At 45.1% G+C, this 25,372-nt stretch overlaps 1 long non-coding RNA gene across 2 annotated transcripts in view; it reads right to left on the bottom strand.

Annotated features, from left to right (window-relative positions):
• Positions 1-5,762: 5,762 nt before the first annotated feature.
• The window catches only part of LOC137342813 (uncharacterized), a 192,544-nt gene continuing 172,934 nt past the window's right edge, over positions 5,763-25,372 (bottom strand). For both annotated transcript variants that reach the window (XR_010967343.1, XR_010967344.1), the window contains exon 4: positions 5,763-6,190. This is a non-coding gene — a long non-coding RNA (uncharacterized lncRNA). The remainder of the gene's footprint in view (positions 6,191-25,372) is intronic.

Here is a 25,372-nt window from a genome sequence, read left to right as displayed (position 1 = left end):
TCAATCTATTCACTGCATGGGAACGCTGGAGTGGGAATGTGTCCAAGTGCAGTGCTCGGTAGTTAGCTCCTCCACTCCTGCAGAACAAAGGCCACACCTTCACTATTCACATTGTCTAGGAAGAAACTGCGGAACATCATCAAAAATGTAACTCTACATCAGCATATCAATGTATCAATAACCAGAGACAGTACAAGGTATTGTGACTGCTATTTTGGACACTTTTAAGGGGGTAACACTATCAGAATTTATGACCTACAACAAACAATGGCCAGTTTGGAAATCCAAAACAGTCAGTTTAGTTTACTATGATGAAGGCATCTTCTAATATCCTTATTGTTGAATCTGAGCCATATATAGAATTCGACCCCTTGTCTGGGCTGAGTTAGGAGAAATGCACCAATCTCATGAAGTGTACAAGAGCAGTCTCAAATGACTCTCCCCATGGGCAACATAAACTTTAACTTAAAAAAAAAAGAAACATTTGATGGCTTTTGTTTTAAGGGTTGGTGGATAATCTCTCTCCCTCGCTGTCTGAGAACCTGTCATTGTATTCCGTGTGGCTTGTATGTGGAACCCTTGTTCTGTATTTGGGAGGGGTTATGGTTAATGTTGTGCACATCTGGTTTTCAATAGTTGAGAGCTAAAAATACAGATGGTAGTTTGCCCCAAATTAGTGACTAAAGACACCATGCAAAAAGTGATGGCGTTAGCAGTACAACTGCAGGTGCCACATGAATATGTGCTGCTAGCATTGTGCTTGATGTTTATTGTTTCCATTTATCTCTTCCTCTCCTGCTAAAGATTCCTTTCCCCACTACACAACGTTCTCTGTCCATTCTGACAGGGAAACAACTTCCTTCCAAGCCTCTGCTATGTTGCTTTCGTTCCGTTTGTAGGAACAGGCCTGGATGATTTATGTTGCATTCTATCTCCTTCCACATGGGAGAGTCTCTGGTCTTTTTTCAGTGCCTTCTCATGAAAGTACATCCAAGACAGAGAACTCACTGGCATGTTTAATTTCCTCTGTGTGCTATTTTTAGTACACCTTTAATGCTTTTATATAGATTGCTATCTTGGATGTTAACCTTGTTTAAAATAAATGGATTAATGTCTGCGTAAAAAACATCACAGACAGGAATTTATGTTAACCTGTTAATGAGTGCGCTAAAATCATATTCACGTCCAAAACAATGGTGCATTGGAGCATCAACATGTTGTGCTGATCATACTGGCTCACAAGTGCCTTTCTTAAACTCCAGTGTGAAACAAGATCAAAATATCTCCTTTGTGCTGAGTTTCTTGTGATAAGTCTATGATTTTACTATAACTGTGTTCCACTTCTTAAGAATCAGTTTGACTGCATAGATTTATTCTGGGGATAATTTGTTATTCTTAGAGTAAAACCTTGCTCCTGTACGTGCTTAATCATTAATAATGAATGGTGTTCTGGCAATCAAAACTACCCTCGATTTTTGTTACAATATTTTAGATTTGAGCTGTTTGAATTATTTCAGACACAATCACTAAATAACTGAAAACATTTGTAGTGACTTTTACGGGAGTCTTTTTATTTTCAGTCTCCTCCAAGGTCTGGGAAATTTCCAATCCAGAGTTCCAGCTGTCAGAAAGTATTGATGTCAGGAATTTCAATCCTTGAACTGCCTCAACACTAGTGTGGTGAGATTCAGAGGTGCATTCATGTCACCTTTCTGCAGAATGACAGGAAATTTAACCCCTTCAGGCTGTAAATATCATGTCCACACCACATCACCACATTTGATAAGGTTAGCAGGTTACAGTAATTGAAACTAAGCAGTATCAGGAATCTGATGAATACAGGCTATTTCTACATGTAGTCATTGGCAGGGAATATAATCATTCAGGAAAAAGGCATTAAAAAGAATATAAATTGGGATACCATGAGGTGCTTAAACGCCTCTGGCTAATGTTAATCCATTTCACCAAGAAAATGCCAAATTGAGTCTAACATCAACTCTATTTTGAGTTGTAAGTACTGCCCTATTTATGCTGAAGTAGTCCAAAGGCCTAACACAATTAAATTTAAGAAATTTGCTTTTTGTCCTCTTCTGTCAAACAAGCCTCCATATTTTGGATGGGTTTGCACACGAATGAGAGTATGTAAAAGAACAGTGTTTGTATTCTGGCTACATGGTTTTGCACACTACTCAGTGCCATTTTGTATAAGTGCCATCCAAATGTGAGGCTTGAAGATATTGCCGACCATTTGTGATCTTTGAAAATATTTCACGTTGTGGCCTTTGCGACGTTTTGTGGCCTTGGGACATCTCCTCCTCACAAGTCCTCAGTCGCTGCCATCACTTCAGTTGTTATGTTGAGGATCACAAAGTTGTTCCAAGGCCCTGTTTGTTCTCATAGTTAATGGCAGTGTGTCTGCTAATTTCAGGATAGTAACTCATTTGGTGACCATTTGTTTTTTTGATTAGCCAGGTAAAAACCCTTTACCATGCTAAGAGTCTCCAGACCAATCTATTGAGAAATCCACAATGGTAGTGTTTCTGTTTGCCAGATATGGGTACACATTGCTTCTCTATGAAGACACACCCCACATACCTAAGGCCAGAGAATGTAGGTGCAGATTGACAAAAGCCAAAGCTCACGGATCCCCAAGTGTCTTTGGGGTACTGCTGGAGTTATATTTTGCAGCCTATGAACACAGCACTGATAAGCTTTCAATTGACCAGCTAGGACCACACTATCTGTTAGTGTATTGGTTTCAGGGTTAACTGAATTGGAAGAATTTCAACTCCAAGTTACAAATCTACCTCTCCATGTCTCTGTAATGAACCAATTTGGTTGGTCAATCATCAACTTAAGAGCCCTTAAGTACAATGGACCTAGTTGCCTCAGATATTGTATTACCAAATTCATCGCAGAGGGTTGACTTGGTCCTAATTTTCTATCACCAATCTTATTATCTACCCCCAAAAGACCCTCCTTATCTTCCCCCCAAGGAGGATAGTAATTAGTTGGTCATTAGACAACTGACAAATGCTGATTTGAACCTTCATTAACCAGACAGCAGGTATCAGGAGCTCCTCAAATGGTATCGTGAGCAACACCACACATCAAAAAATGTGTGAAAGCATTGCCAAATCCTGATCATAGCATGGATACACATCATACCCCATCAAACCGTGGTTCTACCACTTGTAGGTGTGAAACGTCAGTAGCAGCTTCTTATCTCTCTGCAACCCAATCCTGGTAGGCACTGAACCCAGGATAAATGAATGCATGTTCTCATATCCAACCAGGTCCATATTACTTAAGGTATTACCCTCCAGCAGCTGTCATCCTAAGTCTCAGAGTTTCTTCATTGGCTATGCGAAAGACATCAGCCTTCAGTGTGATGAAAGGACCTACACAGGACAAGCTTACTCATCACTCACTGTTTCATCCACGTCCTCATTTGAGAATTTTGGCAGACAGGCTGATTCCCCCTCCAGAGTGCTTAGCTGCAGGTTGATGTAGGTCAAAATCCTCCCTGCAACTGTTTCCCCTTATTGTCACAAATCTGCCTCATAGCTTGGTCCTGGTTCTCACACATGGACCAAAGGAAACTCTTCTGTTCTGGTGAGAACATTGTCAGCTCCAGGTGTCTCCTGCATCTTCGATAATGTTCAGAGGTAATGCTTAGTTAGTGTTCTGCTCTTTCCCTTGTGATTGTGTTAAATAAAGACTGAGCTGATTTTTATGCAAAGGAATGCATTATTAAGAAAACAAATAAGGTGAAATTGTCTCATGTGACAGGTGCTAGGATATTACAATCATGTTGTTTGTGTTTTGATACTGTATGCATGGTGTACAGGAAAGTGTTCACTAGCTGCCTTGATGGCTCAGTCATTTTATCTAATCCATGGTGACCAGGAAGGTCCCAGGTTCAATTCCCTGTCTACACTGATTTTAACCAAGTTGTGGCAGAGGCACTTCAATTGGCCACAGCATCCATGAGTTAATGAGGGAAAATGAGACAGGGTCCATTCTCCTGATCACTATCTGGTGACCTCCTGCTGCAGTTGTGCATGTGGGGACAGAATCAGGTTCAGCTGTGCTAATACCCCCTGTCAAATACCCCACCAACATTTGTTATCATGGCTCACACGAAAATAACGGTTACTTGGGTGAGTAGTTGAAGACAACTGCCTTCCATAGAACAGTAGCCAACATTGGCCTTGATATCAACCCCCTACTGCTGCCGGCTGGGTTTCTCATGGCTCGGGAAACCTGGCAGCAAAAGGGAGGCGGGAGCTACCGGCTCCAGAAGTTAAGTGTTCTTTTGAATACTCCATGTGCACCATGAGGAGCAGGAGTGCTCCCTCTAGTCCCTCAAGCAAACCTTCGACCTGTCTTCTGCTGATCATGGCCTCTCTCTAGCCCCTGCCACGATTGGCAACCTCCCCCCTCAAGCCCCAATCTTTAGCCTGCCCCGCGATCTGACCTCCCTCATCCCCAAGCCCCAATCTGTAGCTCCCTCCCCCCTGATTGCCATTCACTTCCTCCCCCCTCAACAAGCCCCGATCTGCAGCTGCCTCCCCGCCCCCCCCCCACAATTGCCGGGGACCGTTCCCAAGAGTCCCTAGCTGCAGCCTCCTGCCGCTGGTTTTCAGGCTGTCCGGCTGCCGGACGGGAAACGGAAGAAAAAAATTATGAAGAGGTCTTGTCGTTAAATTCAGCAGGACCTCCACATCCCCAGCCTTGCCTGGTCTGCCCCGCACTAACGCACTACCCCGCACTCACCCACCTCCCTGTAAATATCGGACCCATTGAGTCAACACCTTTGGAGTGGAGGGGACAAAATTAGCGAGAAAACAAAATGCTGCACTTTAAAAAAAAATAGATCATTCATTGTTTAAGTTACTAATTACATTTGTTAAAAACCTGATCTTAGCTCTTTTTCCTCATTTATATAATTATGCTGTTCTCTTTCAAACTCAGTTTCTCTTTCAGGGTTTTTTTGAGTGCACGATTCACTCTGTTTTTCTGCAAGCCCCTCATCTTCCTGGTGGATACACTGACTGAAGATGAGAGGGCGACCTGCTATTAAGGCCTCTGCCAGTGCCTCTCTGAATCTCAAGCTATGAAAGGTACACAATAGTAGGCCAGGGACACTCTCCATTAGATTTTTCCTCCCTCTATGGAATGGTGCTTGACCTACCCACAATGAGACAGCTGAGTTCAGGAAGTTGGTGGTATGTGGAATCAAACTTGCCTCACTGCATCATCCTAATCTGTGATGTTTTTAACTAAATCTTTATTTGCATTTCTACCTGGCTGAAGGGACACGATCCATTAATGTAAATCTCAGTTCATAAAATCCTCCTGGGAGGGAAAGCAATAATGGATGTCATGTCATGATATTACCATTCCAAAGGTCAAAGTGACGGACACCAGTACCACATTGAGGCTGTGTTCACACTGCAGTGGAGCTGCTGTGAAACCCAAGGCTGGGAGTGAGGTTTTCTTTTATTGATATGACACCAAGAATTATGAAGGCTTTACCCTGTTGTACAGAATTTGCTCTGCTGTACTAAATTCACCAGCCATATGGTATAAACAGGAATTAAAAGATTTAGGACTTTGACTGTATTTGATCAACTCTGGCAGTGCCCTGAATGAGCAGTATATGGCAGGACTATGAATATAATTACTTTGTTTTCAAGAACTTTACAAACTCAACCAAATTATACATTGGTAAAATCTACAAAATCCGCAGACTCCTGGAATTTTTAAAATTATGATTATTATGCAACGCTACATTTGCTTGTTGCAAAGTGCAGAAAATGTTTAAGATTTGACCTCCTGCCAAGGACTTAATTTCCTGATCCTGAAGCCCAATCTTGTGTCCTCGGGACTATCAGTCTCACAATTTAATAATGCCAGCAGCAGTTCCATATAGCCTCTAATTACAAAAATGTGACAGGAGAAAGGCCATTCTGTTCACTGTCATCAGCTCCAAACAGAGAAGCATTTCTTTGCAGATAAGGAGACACTGGTCCTTTCCACTGTTGACACGTTCTCAGCGCCAGCTCCGACTCACTGTGTGGGAAATTCTGAAGGGAGGATGAGTTTGCTGATTAGAGCGTTAGGCGCCAAGATGATTACTGTCATCAGGATATAGGAATCCATCACAGTGGGGGAGAGTTCCGACCTGGAGGGGAAAAAACAAGAAATAATCACTTCTGGAGATTCGGATTATTTTTCAGTTGATTTTTCTTTTTGTTTAACCTACTCAGGCGGATTTGAACATGCCAAAAATACTTTAAACCAACTCTTCCCTGAAGATAATGTGATCCTCACTGGCCCTCCCCTCCAGACCCCATGAGCACTCCAAACTATTGTTCTAAGATTTCAAAGCACCTTTTGTTATTCTGCTGAGTGGTATGGAGGACAAATGATTGTGGTAACAATTTACAAAAGCCTAAATTGCCATCAATAGTAACAGTGTCCAATTTAACTCCGCACTATCCACAATGTGATCTCAATGCGTTTTAACTGATGGCTCATCCTCTGACTCTTTTACATTAATTCCCTAGTTTCCCAGGGACCTGTTCTCTCTGCTATTCTGTTCCTTCTTCATATCAATGATGCTTTCCACTCTTTTGCTGATGATTCCGCTTTATATAAATCAAATTCAGTCACAAACCTTTAGATGTCTCACAGTGCAGTAGCTGATTCACTACATTTTATCCACTCCATGTCCTTCAATGTGACAATTCTTCAAAGACATAGGGATAATTTTCTACTTTACCACCTGGGTGGTAATGCTTTAGGGTAGATTGGCTGTCCTTTATAGATCGGGATGAAAATCAGATGTGTTCTTTAACGGGTGAGCGATCTGCTCTGCCACATTATCACCCAGGGGTCAAAGTTGAAAATGACCCCCACAGGTTCTTCATGTTTCTTGCAAAGCTAATCAACAGCTACCACTTCTTACCCTTAATGGCTCCACAATTAGTCCTTCTTCATCTATTGTCAGAAAGTTGTGGGTTCAAGCCCCGAGCCAGGATTTTGAGCACGTAAGCTAGACTAACACTTCAGTACAGTACTGAGGGAGTGCTGCATTGTCAGAGGTGCCATCTTTTGGATGAGACACCAAATGGAGGCTCCATCTGCCTATTCAGGTGAATGCAAAAGATTCCATGGCACTATTTGAAGAAAAGCAGGGAGTTCTCCTCATTAACTCGTTATTCATCTCATTTGCTACTTGTGAGATCTTGTGCACAAATTAGTTGCCATGTTTGCTGACATAACAACACCGTGCACACTTCAAAATTAATTCATTGGCTGTGAAGTCTTTTGGGATGTCCTGAGGATGTGAAAGATTCTAAATAAACGCAAGTTCATCCTTGGCCTCAGTATCTCCTCTGAAGTCAAGTGGAACTCTCACATGTTCTCCAATGCTAAAGCTGCATTTTGAGATTTATGATAATTTTTTTCTTCAAGGAAAGGATTTTGAGATTGAGTTCTGCTTAAGGATTCTGCTTTGTCCCTGGGAAACTAGTGAATTTGCACAGGACATAGGTTAAAAAAAGGGATGAGGTCCTGCAAGGCGAATTTAAGGAGTTAGGAGATAGGCGTTTCTGCGGACGCAACCGAGACTCCAGGATGGTATGTTGCCTCCCTGGTGCAAGGGTCAAGGATGTCTCGGAGCGGCTGCAGGACATTCTGGAGGGGGAGGGTGAACAGCCAGTTGTCGTGGTGCATACAGGCACCAACGATATAGGTAAAAAACAGGATGAGGTCCTACAAGCTGAATTTAGGGAGTTAGGAGTTAAACTAAAGAGTAGGACCTCAAAGGTAGTAATCTCAGGATTGCTACCAGTGCCACGGGCTAGTCAGAGTAGGAATGACAGGATAGCTAAGATGAATACGTGGCTTGAGAGATGGTGCAAGAGGGAGGGATTCAAATTCCTGGGCCATTGGAACCGGTTCTGGGGGAGGTGGGACCAGTACAAATTGGACGGTCTGCATCTGGGCAGGACTGGAACCAATGTCCTAGGGGGAGTGTTTGCTAGTGCTGTTGGGGAGGGTTTAAACTAATGTGGCAGGGGGATGGGAACCGATGCAGGAAGTCAGTGGGAAATAAAGTGGTGACAGAAACAAAAGGCAGTAAGGGAGAGTGTACAGAACATGACCGGACAGATGGTCTGAGAAAGCAGGGCAAAGACCAAGGGAAGACTAGATTAAACTGCATTTATTTCAATGCAAGAAGTCTGATGGGCAAGGCAGATGAACTCAGGGCATGGATGGGTACATGGGACTGGGATGTTATAGCTATTACTGAAACATGGATAAGGGAGGGGCAGGACTGGCAGCTCAATGTTCCAGGGTACAGATGCTATAGGAAAGATAGAGCAGGAGGTAAGAGAGGAGGGGGAGTTGCGTTCTTGATTAGGGAGAACATCACGGCAGTAGTGAGAGGGGATATATCCGAGGGTTCGCCCACTGAGTCCATATGGGTAGAACTGAAAAATAAGAAGGGAGAGATCACTTTGATAGGATTGTACTACAGACCCCCAAATAGTCAACGGGAAATTGAGGAGCAAATATGTAAGGAGATTACAGACAGCTGCAAGAAAAATAGGGTGGTAATAGTAGGGGACTTTAACTTTCCCAACATTGACTGGGACAGCCATAGCATTAGGGGCTTGGATGGAGAGAAATTTGTTGAGTGTATTCAGGAGGAATTTCTCATTCAGTATGTGGATGGCCCGACTAGAGAGGGGGCAAAACTTGACCTCCTCTTGGGAAATAAGGAAGGGCAGGTGACAGAAGTGTTAGTGAGGGATCACTTTGGGACCAGTGATCATAATTCCATTAGTTTTAAGATAGCTATGGAGAAGGATAGGTCTGGCCCAAAAGTTAAAATTCTAAATTGGGGAAAGGCCAATTTTGATGGTATTAGACAGGAACTTTCAGAAGTTGATTGGGAGAGTCTGTTGGCAGGCAAAGGGACGTCTGGTAAGTGGGAGGCTTTCAAAAGTGTGTTAACCAGGGTTCAGTGTAAGCACATTCCTTATAAAGTGAAGGGCAAGGCTGGTAGAAGTAGGGAACCTTGGATGACTCGGGAGATTGAGGCACTAGTCAAAAATAAGAAGGAGGCATATGACATGCATAGGCAGCTGGGATCAAGTGGATCCCTTGAAGAGTATAGAGATTGCCGGAGTAGAGTTAAGAGAGAAATCAGGAGGGCAAAAAGGGGATATGAGATTGCTTTGGCAGATCAGGCAAAGGTGAATCCAAAGAGCTTCTACAAATACATAAAGGGCAAAAGGGTAACTAGGGAGAGAGTAGGGCCTCTTAAGGATCAACAAGGTCATCTATGTGCGGAACCACAAGAGATGGGTGAGATCCTGAATGAATATTTCACATCGGTATTTACGGTTGAGAAAGGCATGGATGTTAGGGAACTTGGGGAAATAAATAGTGATGTCTTGAGGAGTGTACATATTACAGAGAGGGAGGTGCTGGAAGTCTTAACGCGCATCAAGGTAGATAAATCTCCGGGACCTGATGAAATGTATCCCAGGACGTTATGGGAGGTTAGGGAGGAAATTGCGGGTCCCCTAGCAGAGATATTTGAATCATCCACCGCTACAGGTGAGGTGCCTGAAGATTGGAGGGTAGCAAATGTTGTGCCTTTGTTTAAGAAGGGCGGCAGGGAAAAGCCTGGGAACTACAGACCAGTGAGCCTGACATCTGTAGTGGGTAAGTTGTTAGAGGGTATTCTGAGGGACAGAATCTACAGGCATTTGGAGAGGCAGGGACTAATTAGGAACAGTCAGCATGGTTTTGTGAGAGGAAAATCATGTCTCACGAATTTGATTGAGTTTTTTGAAGGGGTAACCAAGAAGATAGATGAGGGCTGTGCAGTAGACGTGGTCTACATGGACTTCAGCAAAGCATTTGACAAGGTACCGCATGGTAGGTTGTTACATAAGGTTAAATCTCATGGGATCCAAGGTGAGGTAGCCAATTGGATACAAAATTGGCTTGACGACAGAAGACAGAGGGTGGTTGTCGAGGGTTGTTTTTCAAACTGGATGCCTGTGTCCAGCGGTGTGCCTCAGGGATCGGTGCTGGGTCCGCTGTTATTTGTTATTTATATTAATGATTTGGATGAGAATTTAGGAGGCATGGTTAGTAAGTTTGCAGATGACACCAAGATTGGTGGCATTGTGGACAGTGAAGAAGGTTATCTAGGATTGCAACGGGATCTTGATAAATTGGGCCAGTGGGCCGATGAATGACAGATGGAGTTTAATTTAGATAAATGTGAGGTGCTGCATTTTGGTAGATCGAATCGGGCCAGGACCTACTCCGTTAATGGTAGGGCGTTGGGGAGAGTTATAGAACAAAGAGATCTAGGAGTACAGATTCATAGCTCCTTGAAAGTGGAGTCACAGGTGGATAGGGTGGTGAAGAAGGCATTCAGCATGCTTGGTTTCATTGGTCAGAACATTGAATGCAGGAGTTGGGATGTCTTGTTGAAGTTGTACAGGGCATTGGTGAGGCCACACTTGGAGTACTGTGTACAGTTCTGGTCACCCTATTATAGAAAGGATATTATTAAACTAGAAAGAGTGCAGAAAAGATTTACTAGGATGCTACCGGGACTTGATGGTTTGACTTACAGGGAGAGGTTAGACAGACTGGGACTTTATTCCCTGGAGAGTAGGAGGTTAAGGGGTGATCTTATAGAAGTCTATAAAATAATGAGGGGCATAGATAAGGTCGATAGTCAAAATCTTTTCCCAAAGGTAGGGGAGTCTATAACGAGGGGGCACAGATTTAAGGTGAGAGGGGAGAGATACAAAAGGATCCAGAGGGGCAATTTTTTCACTCAAAGGGTGGTGAGTGTCTGGAACGAGCTGCCAGAGGCAGTAGTAGAGGCGGGTACAATTTTGTCTTTTAAAAAGCATTTGGACAGTTACATGGGGAAGATGGGTATCGAGGGATATGGGCCAAGTGCAGGCAATTGGGACTAGCTTAGTGGTATAAACTGGGCGACATGGACATGTTGGGCCGAAGGGCCTGTTTCCATGTTGTAACTTCTATGATATAAATTAAAAAGCAGGACTTCAAAAGGTAGTGATCTCAGGATTACTACCGGTGCCACGTGCTAGTGAGTATAGGAACAGGAGAATAGACAGGATGAATGCATGGCTGCAGGGATGGTGTAGGAGGGAGGGATTTAGATTCCTGGGACATTGGGACTGGTTCTGGGGAAGGTGGGACCTGTACAAGCGTGACGGGTTACACCCGAGAAGGACCGGGACCAATGTCCTCGCGGGGGTGTTTGCTAGTGCTGTTGGCTAGTGCTGTTGGGGAAGGTTTAAACTAGAGTGGCAGGGGGATGGGAACCTGAGCGGGGAGTCAGAAGGGAATAAAATTGAGAGCAGCAAGGGAGGGGAAGACCCAGGGGAAATCTACCATACAAATAGTACAAACAGTTGTTCAAGAACAAGTGAGAGGGAAAAGCGTAGAGCAGCGGAAAGAAAGTGTACTCTAGGCACGACAGATAAAATAAAAACTAGAAAGCGTAAGGCGATTAACCCAGCATCAAAGCTGTGGCAGGGGGTTGGGAACCTGAGCAGGGAGACAGAGGAAAGCGTGTCAGGAAGTGTTAAAAAAGGAAAAACCAGGAACTAAGTGTCACAAAATATATTTGAAAGTTCTTTATCTGAATGCACGTAGCATTCGTAACAAAATGGACGAGTTAACGGCACAAATAACTACGTACGGGTATGATCTTGTGGCCATTACAGAAACATGGCTGCAGGGTGACAACGACTGGGAATTAAATATGCCAGGGTATTTAACAATCAGGAAGGACAGGCAGGAAGGAAGGGGAGGTGGGGTGGCTATGTTAATAAGGGAAGGAATCACTGTAATACAGAGAAATGATATTGGGACAAAGGATCAGGATAATGAAACAGTTTGGGTAGAGATAAGGAATAATAAGGGGAAAAAAACACTAGTGGGCGTAGCATATAGGCCTCCTAATAGTTGCAATCTGCTGGAAGAAGTATTAATCAGGAAATAGTCAGGGCATGTAATAAGGGAACAGCTATAATTATGGGGGATTTTAACTATCATATTAACTGGATAAATCAAATTGGGCAGGGCAGCCTTGAGGAAGAGTTTATTCAGTGTATTAGGGATGGATTTCTTGAGCAGTATGTAACGGATCCTACAAGGGGGCAAGCAACCTTGGACCTGGTCCTGTGTAATGAGCCAGGATTAATTAATAATGTCCTAGTTAAGGATCCTCTTGAAATGAGTGACCATAACATGGTTACATTCCATATACAATTAGAGGGTGAGAAGGTTGGTTCTCAAACAAGCGTACTGAGCTTGAATAAAGGAGACTATGATGGTATGAGAGCGGAATTGATTAAAGTGGACTGGGAAAATAGATTAAAGGGTAAGACGGTACATGAGCAGTGGTGTTCATTCAAGGAGTTATTTTACAACTTTCAAAGAATATATATTCCACTGAGGAAAAAAGGGTGTAAAAGAAATGACAGCCATCCGTGGCGAAGGAAAGAAATTAAGGATAGTATCCGACTAAAAACAAGGACATATAAGGTAGCCAAACTTAGTGGGAGGATAGAAGATTGGGAAGTCTTCAAAAGACAGCAAAAAGTAACTAAAGGATTGATTAAGAAAGGGAAGATAGATTATGAAAATAAATTAGCAAAAAATATAAAAACAGATAGCAAGAGTTTCTATAGTTATATAAAAAGAAAAAGGGTGGCTAAGGCAAACGTAGGTCCCTTAGAGGATGAGACCGGGAAATTAATGGTGGGAAACACGGAGATGGCAAAAATGCTGAACAAATATTTTGTTTCAGTCTTTACGGTAGAGGACACTAAGAATATCCCAACACTGGACAAACAGGGGGCTCTAGGGGGGGGGAGGAGCTAAATACGATTAAAATCACTAAGGAATTGGTACTCAGTAAATTAATGGGACTCAAGGCGGATAAATCCCCTGGACCTGATGGCTTACATCCTAGGGTCTTGAGGGAAGTGGCAGTAGGGATTGTGGATGCTTTGGTAATAATTTTCCAAAATTCTCTGGACTCAGCAAAGGTCCCAGCAGATTGGAAAACTGCTAATGTAACACCCTTATTTAAAAAGGGTAGTAGGCAGAAGGCTGGAAATTATAGACCAGTTAGCCTAACATCTGTGGTGGGTAAAATTTTGGAGTCTATTATTAAGGAGACAGTAGCGGAACATTTGGATAAACATAATTTAACAGGACAAAGTCAGCATGGCTTTACGAAGGGGAAGTCATGTCTGAAAAATTTGCTTGAGTTCTTTGAGGACATAATGTACAGGGTGGATAAAGGGGAACCAGTGGACGTAGTGTATTTAGACTTCCAGAAGGCATTCAACAAGGTGCCACATAAAATATTATTGCTCAAGATAAAGAATCACTGGATTGGGGGTAATATTCTGGCATGGGTGGAGGATTGGTTATCTAACAGGAAGCAGAGAGTTGGGATAAATGGTTCATTCTCGGACTGGCAACCAGTAGCCAGTGGTGTTCCGCAGGGGTCGGTGCTGGGTCCCCAACTCTTTACAATCTATATTAACGATTTGGAGGAGGGGACCGAGTGTAACATATCAAAGTTTCCAGATGATACAAAGGTTGGAGGGAAAGTGGAGAGTGAGGAGGACATAAAAAACCTACAGGGGGATATAGACAGGCTGGGTGAGTGGGCGGAGATTTGGCAGATGCAATACAATATTGGAAAATGTGAGGTTATGCACTTTGGCAGGAAAAATCAGAGAGCAAGTTATTATCTTAATGGTGAGAAACTGGAAAGTACTGCAGTACAAAGGGATCTGGGGGTCCTGGTGCAAGAAAATCAAAAAGTTAGATGCAGGTGCAGCAGGTGATCAAGAAGGCCAACGGAATGTTGGCTTTTATTGCTAGGGGGATAGAATATAAAAACAGGGAGGTATTGCTGCAGTTATATAAGGTATTGGTGAGACCGCACCTGGAATACTGCATACAGTTTTGGTGTCCATACTTAAGAAAAGACATACTTGGTCTCGAGGCAGTACAAAGAAGGTTCACTCGGTTAATCCCGGGGATGAGGGGGCGGACATATGAGGAGAGGTTGAGTAGATTGGGACTCTACTCATTGGAGTTCAGATGAATGAGAGGCGATCTTATTGAAACATATAAGATTGTGAAGGGGCTTGATTGTGTGGATGCGGTAAGGATGTTCCCAAGGATGGGTGAAACTAGAACTAGGGGGCATAATCTTAGAATAAGGGGCTGCTCTTTCAAAACTGAGATGAGGAGAAACTTCTTCACTCAGAGGGTGGTGGGTCTGTGGAATTTGCTGCCTGTGGAAGCTACATCATTAAATAAATTTAAAACAGAAATAGACAGTTTCCTAGAAGTAAAGGGAATTAGGGGTTCCGGGGAGCGGGCAGGAAATTGGACATGAATTTAGATTTGAGGTTAGGATCAGATCAGCCATGATCTTATTGAATGGCGGAGCAGGCTCGAGGGGCCGATTGGCCTACTCCTGCTCCTATTTCTTATGTTCTTATGTTCTTAAATAGAAAAGCCATAGGCTGTAGACTTTGAAGAACATGCATTAAAGCCAGCCGAACCAGTGTGCGGGGTGCCACAACTCACTGTCTATTTTAAACTGAAGCAATGAGGATTTATTGTTTCATCCCAGGCCCATTATCCAGGATGAGCAGGCACATTTAAGCAATTAGTCATCACATTGTAGCAATATTCACACCCATTGTGGTGAGGATGATTCTATCCATAGCAGAGAATATACTCCTAGGAGAGGGGGTTAATTGGCCTGCTGGTGAATCCCTGCACAGGAAGATGTCAGAGTCACTGCCCCTCTGCTTCCTGGGGTCACAATTAACAGAAGAGGACAACATCCCGGCTGTAGTGCTGAAGACTTGTGCTCCAAAACTAGCTGCGCCTCTAGCCAACTTGTTCCAGTAGAGCTACAACACTGGCATCTACCCGATAATGTGGAAAATTGCCCAGGTATGTCCTGTCCACAAAAAGCAGGACAAATCCAATCCGGCCAATTAACGCCCCATCAGTCTACTCTTAATCATCAGCAAAGTGATGGAAGTTGTTGTCGACAGTGCTATTAAGCGGCACTTACTCACCAGTAACCTGCTCACCGATACTCAGTTTGGGTTCCGCCAGGACCACTCAGTCCCAGACCTCATTACAGACTTGGACCAAACATGGACAAAAGAGCTGAATTCCAGAGGTGAGGTGAGAGTGACTGCCCTTGACATCAAGGCAACATTTGACCAAGTGCGGCACCAAGAGCCCTTGTAAAATTGAAGTCAATGGGAATCAGGGGGAAAACTCTCCAGGGGTTGGAATCATACCTAGCACCAAGGAAGATGGTAGTGGTTGTTGGAGGCCAATCATCTCAGCCCCAGGACATTGCTGCAGGAGTTCCTCAGGGCAGTGTCCTAGGCCCAACCATCTTCAGCTGCTTCATCAATGACCTTCCCTCCATCATAAGGTCAGAAATGGGGATGTTCGCTGATGATTGCACAATGTTCAGTTCCATTCGCAACCTCTCAAATATGAAGCAGTCCAAGCCCGCATGCAGCAAGACCTGGACAACATCCAAGCTTGGGCTCATAAGTGGCAAGTAACATTCGCGCCAGACAAGTGCCAGGCAATGACCATCTCCAATAAGAGAGAGTCTAACCACCTCCCCTTGACATTCAACGGCATTCATCGCCGAATCCCCCACCATCAACATCCTGGGGGTCACCATTGACCAGAAACTTAACTGGACCAGCCATATAAATACTGTGGCTACAGGAGCAGGTCAGAGGCTGGGTATTCTGCGGCGAGTGACTCACCTCCTGACTCCCCAAAGCCTTTCCACCATCTACATGGCACAAGTCAGGAGTGTGATGGAATACTCTCCACCTGCCTGGATGAGTGCAGCTCCAACAACACGCAAAAAGCTTAACACCATCCAGGACAAAGCAGCCCACTTGATTGGCACCCCATCCACCACCCTAAACATTCACTCCCTTCACCACCGGCGCACTGTGGCTGCAGTGTGTACCATCCACAGGATGCACTGCAGCAACTCGCCAAGGCTTCTTCGACAGCACCTCCCAAACCTACGACCTCTACCACCTAGAAGGACAAGAGCAGCAGGCACATGGGAACAACACCACCTGCATGTTCCTGTCCAAGTCACACACCATCCCGACTTGGAAATATATCGCCGTTCCTTCATTGTTGCTGGGTCAAAATCCTAGAACTCCCTTCCTAACAGCACTGTGTGACAACCTTCACCACACGGACTGCAGCGGTTCAAGAAGGCGGCTCACCATCACCTTCTCAAGGGCAATTAGGGATGGGCCAGCGACGCCCACATCCCATGAACGAATTAAAAAAAGAGTAAATGAAAACTAATGGTCGGGTTAATCAGATTTTGAACAAGGACTGGAGCTGAAAGCTAAAAATTCAGGAGATCAGGTCTTGCAATTAGAAGTTCTCTGGATAGTAAGGCATGCCACAAACAAGTAAGTGCTTCTATGGAAGGGATAGGGCATGTATTTTATTATTTTTTCCATTTTTCAGGGAGAGAAGTGAGATTGAGTTATGCAAGTGGAATTTGCTTTGACTGTTACTTTGTATGTTCACTTGTTGTCTGTGAAATAAAGCAGATAAACGATTTGTACCTGGGCTCAATTCAACAAGTGTTTCTCAGTCCGCCTTTGAAAAGATTGTAGAAGTGCATGGCAAGGCATATGCCAGAGACACAATATCCAGTTTAAATCACAAGGCGGTCCTATTGTTACACCCTTGGGTTACGCTATCGTACAATTAGATATTGAGTAGTATGGGCGCACTCCTGAATGTAAGATATTCAGACCGGTTGTAGAAGTGACCCATACTACTGTACTCAAGTGTTTATCTAAGGCAGACCTTAAACTTGTAACACTGTTAAACACTGTTCTTAACAGTTCTAAACTCTTTATAAAGCTCAACTCTATCCAATATCACATCTGGGGAAGACTCTGACACTCTTTACAGTACACAAAGAAAAGCTTGTTGTCTGATTCCTCGCTCACATCTAACCACCAGTGTGTTGCAACCTTTTATTGTCTTACTGCTCTGAATAGTCCCCTTCTGAATTTTCCCCTCTTATTCCTTTTAAGCTCTAAATATATATTCTTCCTTCTCCATTTATCTCCACTGTGTTGAAATCACAATGAAGACCATCAGCGTAAAAGCTGTACCATTTAAACTCTATTGGGGAAGTTTTAACTGGGAGCGGGATTTGGTCGGGGTGGGGGGGGAGGCGGGGGGCGGGGGGCAGTGCGCGGCGAGCACCAAAACTGCCCGGCAGACTCAGGCGATTTTAACTCTGGGCCTCATCTGCATGCCGCCAGTCAGCTGCCTGCCCAAAACAGATGGAAAATGGTAGCTGGCTGGTGGGCGGGAGTGGAGCATAAGTTTGAGCAGCCTGAGGCTTTTGGCTGGCACCAAAGGAAGGCTCGCTGACAAGAAGGTAAGACATGCGGAGGGAGGATCTCAGTGGGGGGGGGTAACCTGGGACAGCAGAGACCTAAACTTTCCTTGCGGGGCCCAGAGGAGCTCTGCCATTCCACTAAATGGCCTTTTCTGGTCCCGGATCCATTTCTTCACCTGGTGGAATAGCCTCAATGGCTTCCCCGCTCAGGCCAGAGTTAAACCTGCAGTTAGGGCCTCATGATGTCATCAGACCCTGATCTGCATATTTAAAGAAGCACCCCGCCACCTTCAAGCCGGTGCCTTTGCCGCCTGCACAGAAGAACAGGTTAAAATTCAAGATGGCAGGATCCAGGTGGGAGATCAGTGGGTAATTCACCTGGTTGATTTTAACTGCCCACTGTCAGGGTTAAAATCACCCCTTACAAAATGGTGTAATTGAAAAGAACATGGCATACTGGTGATCTATTTTAAATAATCCCACCCTCTTCGAAATGACTTTAACACTTCAAGCAAATCCTACTGAATCAATTAAATGCCACTGCCTTTGAAAGAGAAGAAATGATGAATGGTTGACTCCTGGGAAATATAGGTTATGTGGTTGGTGACACCTCTGCAGAACCCTTACAGAGAGGCCTGTGGTCAATGAGACACATTTGCAAACCACAATCTTCACTTAGCAAACTTTGTGGATCCTAAGCCTACAGTTCATATGTTCAGACTAGTTGAAGAGAGGGCATCTAGAATACATAAATGAAAATCCTTTTTCTTTCTTTAAATAGTGCTATGGAATCGTTTATGACTACCAGAGAGGGCAGGCAACCGAATATTAGTACAGCATTTTTGAAGATATCAATGAAACAACCACCATTTACATTAATCTTCATATATTTCCTTCATTTTCATATTAGGGGAGGGTGATTTTGTACAAGAAAATTCAATAATTTCTGTAAGTACAACATTTTTTGAAAATACCAATAAAACAACCACCATTTAAGATCAACTCTATACATTGCTGCTACTTTAAAGTGATGTTATGGTCTTTCCTTGTTGCTCTTTTTCAGTTCATGAAACCGCTGCCAGACCTCCTTTCATCTTCTCAGATTAGATGAGCTTGAATTCCGTGCCATATTGATAGCTTTTTATTGACGGACCGTGTTTCTGAGCTGCCCTGCCTGACCAAAAAGGTCCTCCTGTTTCTTCATGACGTGCTCCACAAAGATCTTCATGGTATGCTTTTTGAATTGGATGCCACTACCGTAAAATGTTGTAAACTCTACGACTGAATTAACAAAATGCTTGTCCTTTATGCCAGGTTAGTGGCTTGTTTGCTGCTTAAAAATGTGAAGGGAGCATTATTCCAGATGTGTCGTGATTGGCTGGTTTTCTGTTGTACCCACTAAATAATTCTTGTTGCATGAAATTGCCTGCAGTAAAGTTACCATTTTGATGAACTGAAATCTACCAAATTTGGCATGAAATAATACACTACAGTTCATGACAACATGAAGGAAGGTGCTGGCAGCTGATAGGGTATGATCCATGAATACTGGTTGCCCACTAGCACCTTGCCTAGGTGACTATTCTTCATGTGTGAATCTCATCAGAGTATTCATCTATGTGTAGGCATCATAGCACATCCAAACCTGTCCTCAACTAATGCCCACACATGAAAACTCCCCAATAAGGATAACTGGATACCGATCAAGAGTGGGAACTCTGGCTGATTTTTCTATTCCCTAGTCCAGAAATGCTAAGGCCAACTCACCACCCTCACCACTCCAGCTGAGATCAGCAAACTCAACACAGACCAAGGATGAAACCCCTAAAAATAATATGGTGCCATACTGCAGATAGCTTAAGATAAACAAATATATTGAGTGCTCTGTAGTGAAGCTACTTGCTGTGTCTAAATCCTACAGGGTTAACTCCAGGAGCATAGATAAAGGGTCTCACTTACTTCTTCTTAGTGCCCCAATTTGGAGCGCAAGCAGTGCAGTAGAGTTGGGAAATCTGGCGGTATTCATTTCCATCAGATTCCCACTGGTTTTAGGCCCCGCTCTATCTTCTGGTCGGGTCTGGGGTAGGCGGCTGAAGCTTCCACCCGAAGCAGATGGGAACTCCATTAACCTATGCAAAAGGGGGTAGGAAGGGTGCCATACCATACGCTGCCCCACGGGTGTTCTTGACACTGAGGGCTCGATTTTCGGGTGAAGTGGCGGGGGGGCTCCGAAAATCGCTGCAGTCCCGAGCGGGTTCAGAGCCCGGCTCCAACTCGCAGACTTCCGGGTTCCCCATTGACACGCCTGGGTGTGCGCGCGCCTCCCCAATGTGGAAGTCCCACCGGCAGTTAAAACCGGCAGGATGATACTTTGCATAGTTGTTGAGCTAGTTGAAGTACTTGAAGTACTTAATTGTCTCCACGTTTTGGCAGGAGTGCGATTTTGAAGCATCCTCAGCGTGTTTCCCATGCAGTGGGAAACATTCCATGTTGCAACGGATGTGTTTCAGTCAGCAGCCAGTTGGAGATGCAAATGCTTATTTGACAGATGGGGAGAAAACGTCATTTATTGCAGCAAGGCACTCTGTCACTTCAGACAAAGTTTTGGCGGCAAGATCTTTGTGTTTTCCCTCAAAATTCTTACTTTCCACCCAAAACTCTGCTGTTCAAACATATTTAACTACTTTGCGGACCCCCTCAAACTCACACCGTAGGGATGGGGGGAGCCATGGCTGCATTCACCACTACATCCAAGGACGAGCAACATCACCAGCCTCGCCAGGCATGGCGTCCACCTCCGCCATGTGGAGCTCCACAACACAGTGCTGCGCCACAGGCACCTGCACAAGAGCACAGAGGGCAACAAGAGAGAGTGAAGTCGCAGGAGGCACTACCCTCGCCACAGGTTCTACAGACCAAGGCTTCCTGGACCTCTCTGAGGAGCATTGCATACAGAGGCTCAGAGTCAGTCGCCAGGTAGTCGCAGACATCTGCAGCCTCCTTCATGCCGAGCTGCTCCCGGCTGGGCCGAGCAGCATCTCCTTACCCATCACTATCAAAGTCACCACTGCCCTCAACTTCTTCACCTCTGGATCATTCCAGAGTGCCACCGGTGACATCGCCAGGGTCTCTCAGTCGCCTACACACAGCATAAGGCAGGTCACCAACGGCTTGTTTCGCAGGGCCTCGCACTACATCAGCTTCCCCATGGACGACCTCAGCCAGACGGAGAGAGCAGTGGGATTCCACTCTATGGCTGACTTCCCACGGATGCAGGGTATAATCGATTGCACCCATATAGCAATACGAGCACCTCCACACGAGCCAGGACTGTTCATCAACAGGAAGTGGTATCACTCCATCAACACTCAGTTTGTGACCACCGCAAAAGATTCCTTCATGTGTGCGCCAGATTCCCTGGCAGCTGCCACGATTCCTTCATCCTCCGGGAATCCAACATCCCGCCCCTCTTCCACGCACCGAGCACCCTTAAGGGCTGGCTCCTCGGGGACAAGGGATACCCCTTGCACACGTGGCTCATGACACCTCTGAAGAACCCCATCACCGAGCAACAGCGTCGATATAACGACAGCCATATCGCCACAAGGTCTACAATTGAGCATGCTTTAGGTGCCTTGATCGTTCTGCGGGAGTGCTTCAATACGCACCAGACAGAGTGGGACGCATTATAGTCGTGTGTTGTGCCTTGCACAACATGGCACAACAGAGAGAGGTGCCACTTGAGGAGGCCCCATCCATATCTGCCACCCACATTGAGGAGGAGGAGCAACCCATGGGCAGAGCAGCGGCTCACTTGGCTGTTCATGAAGCCAGGGAGTCACTGATATGTGAACCGTTCTCCTAACATCAGACAGTGTGAAGAGTCCAGTCCTCACACCACCTGGATAGAGCAGCGCCCACACCAGCAATCCCCCCCCACCCCTCCCTGCACAAAACAGTCCTGCAACTACACACACACCCACTGTAAAGTGACCCAATGGGTGGCATCAAGTGTCGGCGTTCATGGTGAACCTCATGAAAGGGCCTTATTACAGAAGCCAGTCAAGAATGGCCAAGACGTGGCAGTAGTGGTGACAATAATAATGTTAAACTCACATTAAACAAAAAGCAAATATAAATAAAAAACATGACCAACCGTCAAACACTCTTGTGCACACCCTTCGTGCTTATAAAACCTTTGCCTTTCGTTTCCGACTACTTCTACGTGGTGCATTGCCTGTGGCTGCAGCAGAGGTAGTGGTAGGTTTCTCTTGTTCATGCCCTGACCGATTAGATGCTTTGGGCCCACGCCCTCTGGATTTTGGTGCCCGTGAGGGCCCCTCCAAAGACTTCTCCACCTGCACCTGTGCAGGGGCAGACTCGGCCACCTGGAGAGGAGGCAGTATTGTGGGTACTGGGTGAGACGTGGGAGCATGTTGAGTGGCGTCCCCACTTCCATGTCTCCTTTTGCCATCATCCCTCCTCCTACCACTCTGCTGGACCACAGTTTGGAGGACATGTGTGAAGCCTTGTAAGGCCAGTGCTAGTGTATCTGCCTGCCTGTATAAGGTGGCAGAATGTTGTTCACTGTGAGTCCGAATGGCCGTTGTCAGGCCCTGAATGGATTCATTTGTGAGCCGTGCTTGAAGCTCAGTGGAGGCTAGCCTTCCCTCCATCGCAGACATTCCCGCACTTACCTGTGACACTATCTTAGAGATGCCCTCATATCCTTGTGACATTATTTCAGAGATGCCCTCACGTCCCTGTGACAGTATCTCAGGGAGTTGTTCATGTCCCTGTGACAGTATCTCAGAGATTCCCTCCCGGACCTGTGCCGCCGTTCCACTCATGCCGGAGTTGGAATCCTCCATCCTCTGTGCTATCGTGGAGAGTGTGCATGGCACCTATTCCAGCACCTCGCAAATGTGCTGCTGTCCCTCAATCATTCTCCTTTTAAAGGATGGCCCCAGGGTTCAGCATCTGTGTCCAGCTGAGCAGAGCCTGGAGAGGAGTGCTCCCACCGATGCAGACTCTCCACAGCTGCCCCTGCCACCAGTGTCTGCTCGTGCTCACATGTGTGGTAACTCACCATGTGCGAACCCAACTAACTGAGGACTAGGACCCACCGAGGTGTGAGTAGCTGCGCTGGTGGATGGCTCACTCAGATGTGACGGTGCACCCTCAGAGGCCGGCAGGTGCTCTGAGGAATCGCCCTCTGCCGTCACAGCAGTCACAGCTGAAGGCCCTGTAAGAGAACAGAAGGCAGTATTAAGCATGATCACAGATGTGTCATGTTGCAATGAGCACACTGAGGTGCTGAAGATGGCGAGGCATGTTGACATCAATTCATATTGTGTGTGGTGAATTTTAAAGTTCTGTCATCAGCCGTTTGTTGGGTGCCAGTCTCAGCGTCCCCGAATGACAGGCACTCGAGGGTTCTGCTGAGCTCCAGCGCCTCCTGCTCTGCGTCTGTAAGGATGACGATTTGTTGCGGCCCCCCTCTGGTCCTCGCCCTCTCCCGTGCATTCTGAGCTTTCTTCTCCTGTAAGGGGAGAAAGTACAGACGCGTGAGTGAGTGATGGTGACGGGACCAACCGATGAATGCATTGGCTTGGGTGCGGCTGACCGTGAAAGAGATGCATCAGAGGGTGAGTATGAGACAGAGCCATGACATTGTATGAGGATTGGGTTGAGTGTAGTGGTGGGGTGAGTAATGGGGAGGTGAAGAAGTGCAAGTAAGTTGAGGATGAGCCTTAAGTGGGTGTGGGGAGTGATGTGATAGACTAGTGTTGGCAGTGAAGAATGAGTTGGGGGTGGGGTGGTGATGTGGAAGACGGAATATAGGAGAATCAATAAGTATACTCACTTTGGCTGACCTGGTTAGGTCATTGAAGCCCTTCCTGCACTGGACCCAGGTGCGGGAGATGTTGCTGCCGCTGGTGACCTCCTCTGCCACCTCGAGCCAGGCCTTCTTGGTGGCAGAGGCAGGCCACTTCCTCCCGTCCGCCGGGTAGAAGACATCCCTCCTCCTCCTCACCCCATCCAGTAGCACCTGGAGTGAGGTATCGCTAAATCTTGGAGCAGCCTTTCCCCTGTGCTGCTCCATTGTAGTGTGTGGTTGTTTGCTCCAGGAGCAGCCATTGGAGGACTTCCCCTTTAAATAGAGCTCCTCCAGCTGATGATGCGCGTGCACAGTCCGCCCGCTGCGCAGCTTTCGGACGGCAAACCCGGAAGCCATGTTAAGTCGCTCCAATTGACCCCCGATTGCGTGGAAAACGGACATTTTTTATTGGGTGGGTTACCCATGCGCCCAATCAATCCCCCCCCAGCCCTGCTGCCATCCCACCTCCACGCTAATTTCAGGGCCTGAGTCTCCAGCTCATCCACTGAAACTGCTGGGAGGAGGATTCTGGCAGACCTGCAGGCGGGAGGGCTTTTTAAGAGACCCACAGATTTTAAGGATATGTGCAACAGGTCTTTTAAAGCCTTGATTGTTACCAACCTGTGCCTAAATTTAGGATCTAGGTAATTTGGGCTATGTCACTATAGGGAAAATACAGCAACTCCATAATAGAGTGAAAAGAGATTCTAGCTGTGTGCACTTTTCAGCAATTTAATTTGGACATTCTTAAACATGGTTAGCCATCCAGCTGACCAAAACAAAACTGATACTGACACTGCATAGCAAAAGTGGAAATGTTTTATTCATAGGATTGACATGTCTTACTTTGATAACACTTAACAGAATGGAGGAACAAGAGATCTAGGGATACAGCAACATAGATCATTCAAGGTGGGAGTTCAGGTGAAAAGGACCGTAAAAAGGCAAATGGGATTCTGGGTTTTGCATTGAAGGACATTGAATATAAAAATAATTAAGTGACATTCTATGATAACTATTCACCACAAAAAATATCTATTTTTCAAAAGCACACCCGTATGTGTTTCTTAGTAAAGTTTTCAAAGAATAGAATCATAGAATTTTACAACACAGAACTAGGCCGACTGTCCCATTCCCCCACCCTTTTCAAACATTTACCCTCTTCCCTGTTAAAAACTATATTATGGATTCTGCTTCTACCACTGCTGTTTCTGGTAGGTCATTTCCAATCCTAACAACCCTCTGCATAATACAAAATCTTCTAACCTCTCCCTTCATTCTTTTGACATGATTTTAAATTTATGCCCTCTAGTTGCTGACTCACTGACCAGTGCAAAGTTTTTTTCCTATTTACTTTATCAACACCCTTCATAATTTTGAATACCTCTATTAGATCTATTCATAACTTTCTCTTTTCTAATGAAAAGAACTGCAATTTCTCCAGTCTCTCCTAAGATGGTATAATCCAAGTGAATCTCTTCTGCACTCTCTCCATGATCTTGACATCGTTCCTAAAGTAGGCGTCTAAAAGTGACCGCAATACTCTAGCTACAACCTAACCAATCATTTGTACAAGTTTAGCATTACTTCTTTGTTTCTGTCAACAGTGACTGCACTTCAGAAGTACTTCATTTGGGACGCCTGAAGGTCGTGAAAAGCGCTATATAAATGCAAGTTCTTCCTTTTATTTACTGTATGCCCTTATTTATAAAACTAAGGATCGCACATGCTGTTTTTTTTTAAATATAGATTTAATAACTTGTCCTCCCATGTTTAAAAGTTTGAACATGATCAACAAAATAAGCTGCACAAGACAGTTAAGTCAAGGAATGAGTATTCTTATCTTTAGGGTACAAATGCCTAAAAAAGCATTAAGCATGGCCATCTATTCTCCTTTTACGTAGAGTTTTAAGATTTTAGCCATCACATCA

The sequence above is a fragment of the Heptranchias perlo genome, chromosome 26 (assembly GCF_035084215.1).
Source record: "Heptranchias perlo isolate sHepPer1 chromosome 26, sHepPer1.hap1, whole genome shotgun sequence".
Taxonomy (NCBI): Eukaryota; Metazoa; Chordata; class Chondrichthyes; order Hexanchiformes; family Hexanchidae; genus Heptranchias; species Heptranchias perlo.
The sequence above is the reverse complement of the archived record's forward strand: the minus strand, read 5'-3'. Positions and strand labels throughout refer to the sequence as shown.